Genomic DNA, 7983 nt, shown 5'->3' with positions numbered 1-7983 from the left:
TCATTTGTACCCTCATATTAATCTGAAATAATAATAATAACAATAATAATTGTGAGAAAATTGTAACAGATGGATTGGACTTGCCAAGACACAATAATATGCACAAATTATATTGCCAGTGGCTGATAGGGAAGAATACAATGACTGGGAACAATTTAGTGACACTACTTAATGTTACACTGGTCCTATGTTACTGGCAATTTTACCCACCATCACGGCAAATGTCAGCCTAGTGAAATGGACAGATTGTGTCTTCAAATTAGTATGAAATAGTTTTTATATCAAAGTCTAACTGAAAAGATATCGAGCCCCCATCTTGAAAATGACTAAGGCAGAATAACCTACTACGCTCGACCTAATTTAAGGATTTAATGTCTTTAGTGTCCCTTGACTTCAGTAGTGGCACCAGTGACTATTAGCTCAAGTATCAAGTAATGTATTTATCATCATCTCATTAGAGATGGAAGTTCCTGTTCTACTAAAGTCACAGTCATTTGCAACTGGCCACAGCAGCTATTGTTAGCTGCCAGGATAAAATAGAAAACCCTTTACCTTTTCTCTTTCATCCTTAAAGGCAAAAGCATTTTCTAACCTCCTTCCTCTAAAAGATCCTTCATGGAGGAGCAGTAAAATAAGTTAGCCTTTCAGATTTCAGCAAGTGCTGCAGTGGTCATTAAAAAGAGAAAAGGGGCTTAAAGATCCCAAAACCCACTTGATAAGGTCACAAGGTCCAGAGCTCCAGCACTCAGGTTTCTTTTTAAAGCCTTTTATCAAGTATACTTATGTGATTGCCATACACTAATTTAAAAGCAAGAGTATTAGAAAGTGAATCAAAGACTTACAGCCAAAAAAAATGTAAAGGGATTCAAACCTGGTTTTTAGCCTCATAACCTTTTCCCTTATATTTCAAATACACCCAATACAGTAAGTATTTTTAGATATTTTATATAGGATATATAGGGGGGAAAGTACATTCTCCTACCAAAAATTTTACCTCATAGGAACAAAAAGACTTGAGCATTTTAATTATAAATTTCAGATTGTATATGAAACCAGCACATTGTACCCCTTGATTGCACTAATGCACACAGCTATGATTTAACAATTAAAAATAAATAAATAAATAAATATTAACTTTGTATCCTGCCAAAAAAAAAAAATCTAAGTAGAATATCAGCTTCTTTTGTGTAAGTTTTGGTAATATATGTCTTTCAAGAAATTAGTCCATCACATTTAAGTACCAAATTTTGGGACATAGATTTATTTATAATGTTCCCCTTTTGTTTCTGATATTAGGAATATGTATCTCATCTTCTTAGTTTGTCCAGCTAGAAGTTTATCAACCTATTGACTTTTTCAGAACCACACAATTCCTTGTGACGAAGGTACAATACCATGTAATATGGTAATCACGGTGCAGACTAGCTGGATATACAGGGACCATCTGTACTCACAAGTTTCCTGTGAATCTAAAATTACTCTAAAATAAAAAGATTAAATAAATAAAAACAAATGTAAGCAAATTTGGTAACTATGATATATATAGTTTATAAGATACAGATGGACCATATTGTCAAGAAAATTTGAAATTGAGATATATTTATATTCCAGGTAAGTGAATATGTAGAAATATAAATATTAGCAGTATAAACAAGTTAAGATATTGATAAAACATACATGAAAGCAAGTAATATGCCTTCTTTTCATGGTCTATTAAGATGAATTTTCTGGTCACAACACAATAAAACTAGAAGCTGACAACAAAATAAAATTTTATATGTCTTCTTATAAATGAAAACTTGATCTATAAATAATTCTTTGTTCAAAGAGAGACTAAAACTTGGATTATGTATTATTTAAGAACTAATGGCAGTACAAATACTCCATGAAAATCTCAAGAAATGCACCAATGTTATTTTTCATAGAAAATCTATTATCTTTAACATTGTTATTACAAAAGAAAAATTCCATTTAAATGAAAAAAGCATTCAACTTAAAAAGCTAAAGAATAAATAAATAAGAGTGAAAGCAATAAATTATTTAGAAAGAAAATAAAAATATCAGAACGAATAAGATTTGTCAGTCATCAGATGCCCAACATAAATTAAACTATGAGAAGAAAAACACAACTATACAATATTGAGAATTTTGAATTTATTTTCATTTTAACTTAAAAAGAGATTATAACCAGGTATAGATCAGATTTTTTATAAAAGAGTACTCTGTAAAAGCTTATGATTGTTATGATTGTTTCTAGGGAATTTGAATTAACAAAATTTATCCAAAAAGAGATAGGACAACTATTTTTTAAAAATTGAAAACATAGTTAAAGATTTAACACCATTGAAAGTAAATAAGACCTGATTGACTTCATAGATAAATTGTAGCACATCTTCAAAAAATAAGTAATTTCTCTGATATTTATTGGTTCCGAACAAAAAATCTGGAAGTTTCCCATATTTTTTAGACTTGTGTAGCTCTGATCCCAAAACCTGACCATAACTACAAACAGCAATAACTACCTTCCAATTTTGCTCCTGAATATTTATGCAAAAGATAAATTAAATATTAGCAAATATTTTACTAGCCAGAAATAAAACAGCAAATATTAGTGGTACATTAAAGGAATAATGTACATAATTAAAAAGGTTTTATTCTAGGAATGCAAAAATCATTCAAACCAGTGGGAAATCTATTTATAAAAGTTACCCTGTAAATTAGTCAAGGGAGGAAAAAAAAGCATATGAGCATCTCTATACATCTCAGACTTTTCTACTGTTCAAATACTCAGGCAAGTAGGAATAGATGAATTCTTCCTTACCATGGGACTTGTGTTGATGTGTCTGTAATCTGGAGTTCAATGTAACACATGCTCCAAATTAGTTAGAACCTAGAAAGTTTTCCTCAATCACCATTTGTATCTAACACTGAACAATCTAATCAACACAACTGCATGAAAGCCCACAATAAGAGTCAGTACCGGGCAGGAAGATGCAGAATTAGCATTATTTATAGCCTAAATAGTGAGAGTTCAGTAAAAACCCAATATGCAGACAGCTGACAGTTTTTCTGTAGAAAACCAAGCACCAGTTACAAAATTTAGTGTAAGTTGCATTTGCCCATGCCCAATAGCAATTAAATCATGAGATAGCCACTTGGAGAGAAGAGCCAGCTAGCTCCTGGATGCCTTCAGCTGTCCTCCTTCAGGGCGTCAGAAATTCTAGCTCAGCAGAGGGCTCTAAGCCCCCACAGGCAACTTCCCACGTGATTAGTGGATGACCACAGGGAAAGCTGTGATTTCACTTGCAAACCTCAGATCCTGCTAACTTGATTTTTACACTGCCCCTCCCCATTCCTCTATGAACATGGAAAGCCGTGGAAAGATCAAGGGTTCTTGTCCTGCTCTCAAACCCCTATGCATCTGGTCCTCATGTGAATCGTATTGGCCCCCCATCTGAAGCTCTCCTCACTGACTTACCCAAGTCTGTCCTGTGTGTCATTTTTCTCTGCTCTTTGTTTATCAGAGTTTGCTCAGGAAGGCAGAACTACCTTAAGTATTTAAGGAGTAGGGAATTCATTATCAGAATTACACCTTAGATCGGGCGTCCTCAAACTTTTTAAACAGGGGGCAAATTCACTGTCCCTCAGACCGTTGGAGGGCCAGACTATAGTTTAAAACAAAAAACTATGAACAAATTCCTATGCACACTGCACATATCTTATTTTGAAGTAAAAAACGAAACGGGAACAAATACAATTTACACTGCTTCATGTGGCCCGTGGGCCGCAGTTTGAGGACGCCTGCCTTGGATAATCGGGAGAGGGTAAGAAAGTAAAGTTCTAGAAGGGATCAGAGAAAAGGCACTAACTAGACTCAGGGTGAGTAAATGAGTCAGAGCTTGCAGGAAGGTAGACCACCCAGCTCTGGAGGAAGAGGAGACCAGCACAGAACTCCATGAAAAGTTGGCGGCTCCTGATGGCTCCTGTGAGCTGCAGGGAAGCACCCAGTGGTACACGTGGAGTCAGTGTCAGTGGGGTGACCCAGAGTCGCCTGGAGCCTGTTCATTTGTGGGGTCACAGAGAATGGAGAAGATAGGGACTTGGGAGAAGCAAAGACAAACCGGAGCCCATGGGGATCTTTGCATCCGTCCTCACCACCTCTAACCCAACAGCTGCTGATTCACATCTGACTCGCAAATTCCATGTGAATTTCTCCTGTAGGCAACCCTAACCCGGGTCAACAAGGAAAAGAAGTCTGGAAAAAGTAGTTCCTTGTTAGCTACCTTGATGAAGTATAAAACACCACACTTACCTGAATAGCTGGAAATAAATTCCATCAGCAGTACACAGGCCTTATACCCCCCCCAAAAAAAGTACATAAAACATTAGACATTAGTGAAAGACATAAAAAAGAATATGAATAAATAAGAGACATATTGATAGATAAGAAGAATCAATATTATGAAGATACCAGTTCTTGCAATTAATTTCTGAATTTGGCATGATCTAAAAGTCAGTCAAGAATATTTCTAAAAGACTGTTGGCAGAAAAACTTGAAAAAATATCTATCTGATACATAAGAGAAATCCGAGGTGGGGTTGGCAACAGAGAGCTTGCCCCAGCATATATTTTAAAATAGATAACAATAGTAGTTTTATAAATAAGTCACCCATGCAGGAACAGATCAATCGATAAATGGAATAGAAACAATACATAATCTCATAAAAAGTCCAAATATGTGTAGAAAATAAAACTCATTTTTAAATATGATACATTTAATGAAAGAGTTTGGAATACTATTACAGGTCAACTATTTGGAGTTGAGAGAAACATACAAGATCTTTATGTCAACATAAATTCCAGATGTGTCAAAAATTTTAGTATTTTAAAAAAACAATTATGTAAGTACCATAAAATGATTTGGTAGAATATTTCTATAGCTGCAGGTAAATGTAAGCTTATCTCACATGCATGAACACACATACATAACACCAAACCAGAAATAAAAAGACTGGTCAATTTAAACATACAAAGTTTGCGATTAAAAGGCAGCATAAAAAAGGATCGAAAAAATATTATCCTAGAGATAAATGTTTGGAGTTTATACGAATGAGAAAGCATTTACCTCCCCCATTAGGGTGTGGTGAATAAGCATTTCTGTAACACTGGAGAAGTCTAATTTATACAGCATGTATCAGAATGTAAGTTTTTCAGATGAGAGCCCAGTTTAGGACTCTGACAGCTCCTCAGACAAAGCTTTCTGTCTAATTGAGGAAGAAGACATGCACATTTAAAATGTTTACAATAATTATATTATACATTTATGGATTCACAGAAGTTGAGAGAATTCAAGACTTAAGCCAGCAACTTACGTGCATTTGCTAATTTAGCAAATGTTCCCACAGTTACCCTGGGATGGCCAAGGCTGTAGCTCCTATGAAGTCACATGAGTACAGAGCCATGTGGTCTTGTGAGGACCCATGGGACAGACCCAAACGGGTTCACTTGCATGAGGGCAAAGGAACCTCCGGGGAATGGTGAAGAGATCCATGGAAGAGACCTCTATTGACCTCCTCAGCTTCTACGCGACAACTTGCTGTGCCTCCACCAAACCACACCACCTCACATCACTTCTCACATAGCTATCTCCTGCTTTTACTTCAAAACTTGGCTAAGGTATCGCCTTTGTCTGGATTAGACTTGCCAGCTGGGTGCCCACCTGAATCTTTGGGGATAGGTACGTTTTTTGTTGTTGTTGCAATTTGACTGGGGCCAGGTTTGAGCCTGTCACCCTGGGTATATGGGGCTGGCGCCCTACTCACTGAGCCACAGGTACCACCCTGGGGATGGGTACTTTTATCTTTACTCTCTGTGTTCCCAGTTTCTAACACAATGAACAGACATCCAATAAATGATGGATGGATGGATGGATGGATCAAGGGAAGGAAATCACATATAAGGAGTGAAAGTGAGCAGGTGTTACTCTTATACCAAAAAGAAAGGCTACGAACAGGAGGTAGTATAAGTTAGCTTTTGCGCATGACAAACTGCTCCATACTTAATATCTTAAAACACCCATTTATTTCTTTCATGGTTCTGTATGTCACACTTTAGGCTGGGTTATTGAATGAGCTGAGTCATTTTTCTGGTCTAAGCTGAATTCAGCTGATCTTGCCTGGGCTTGTTTGTACATACGCTGATATTTGGTGAGTGGACTGAGGCTGGCCAGTTTATGACAGCCTTGGTAGGCCAGTGGAGGGACACATGGGGCCTCTCTTCACATGGTTTTTCAACTTTTTCAACCTCCAAAAGGCTTTCTAAGTGTGATTACATGATGGTTTCAGATTTCCTAGCAGTAACAGCAGAAGCTGTGTGACCTCTTGAGACCTAGTGTCAGAACTGCCACAAAGGAACTTAATCAAAGAAAGTCACAAGATGAAATACCGAGAATGGGAAAACAGATTCCACCTCTTAATAAGAAGAGTTACCAAGTACTGTGGTCATTTTGGAAATCTACCTTAGGAGGAGATGGAAGGAATAACTTGAGTTTCAGTAGTTCATCCTAGACTCAGATTATCCTTTCAGTATTTAATACTGTATCTTTTTAACCCCAATCCTCACTCCTTATTTCTCTCTCCCTACCTATAGGCAACCATTCTAATTTGTTTATTGTATACCTTTTTTTGCATAAATTCCTCAAAGGTTATATTGATGTCTTGAGTACATGTGTTTTCAACTTATGTAAAAGGCATTTCATGTGTATCTCACCCATTACTTACTCTAGTCGGCTTTAAGCCTTTCAGCCTATCCTTGATGCCATGACCATTTAATTTTATTTTTTCATGTAATGATATATCCTACTTGACCATGATGGTTTATAAAAACATTGTTGTGTGCAGTCAGCTAACATTTTATGTGAGAATTTTGTATCTATATTGACAGTGAAATAGATCTATCAGTTTTTATAGTTGTAGAATGTAGTCTATATAAATAGGATGCTCACCCTTTGGTCTATAAGATGAATTCCTTTGTGGCTTAATAAAATGGTCTATTTCTTTGTCTTTGATGTTCTTAAATTTCACTATAATCTGTCCAGGAGATATCCCAGGGGTTCTTATTATCTTGCTATAGGTATTTTTAATCTGTTTTTCCTCCATAATTCTAGAAAGTTAATCTCCATGGTTAATATTTAATCTCCAAATATTTCTTCTTTTAAAAAATTTTTATTATTCTAGGGCTCCTATTTGATGAATAATGGTGTTTCTGCTTTTATCCTCTGTGTCCTGGGCTTTGATTTTTCTTCTTAATTTTCTACCTCTTGACTCTTTCCTGCAACCTTCCAAGAGACTCCCTCAATCAGACAGTCTAACTCACGAGCTTAGTCTCAAATGTATTCATCTAAGCTTTATCACTCCACACTGTTATTTATTTCCTCTATTAAATTTCTCATATGTATTTCCAATTTGTTTGTTTTTCCTTCTCAAATTTTTCATAGCACCATTATCGCCCCTTATCTCTCCAGGTGTATTTAATCCTGCACTAATGTTCCGATGACTGTTTGGGGTGGGGAAGGCGGCTCAGTGTACTTTCTTTGAGGTAGTTGTTCTGACTTGGGAGTTCATTTTCTCTGTGTAATATAGTATAAGGGTATAATTCCTATTTTCTGGAAATGTTTTTTGTTGAAGAACCAAAAGCTACATCCTAAGCTGTGTCACTGTGCATGATTTGAAGGAGAAAGGAGGATAAACAGCAAGGTCCCGGGCCCCATGGAAGCATTTGTTGGCTGTTCCCATTGTCCGTCCTCCCAAAGCAGCTGCTCACTCTATCCAGAGCTGTAAATTTCAACCCTAGGGCTGCACAAAGCTGGAAGGCCACAGTCTTCCAGCCCAGAAATTTAGGAGAAGGCCACAGCCAGCAGGTCAGTCTGTATCTGTTCCCTCACCTTCTCAGTCCAGTAAGATTACTGCCCAAAGCTGACACAGA

The sequence above is a fragment of the Nycticebus coucang genome, chromosome 15 (genome assembly GCF_027406575.1).
Source record: "Nycticebus coucang isolate mNycCou1 chromosome 15, mNycCou1.pri, whole genome shotgun sequence".
Lineage (NCBI taxonomy): Eukaryota > Metazoa > Chordata > Mammalia > Primates > Lorisidae > Nycticebus > Nycticebus coucang.
The sequence above is the reverse complement of the archived record's forward strand: the minus strand, read 5'-3'. Positions refer to the sequence as shown.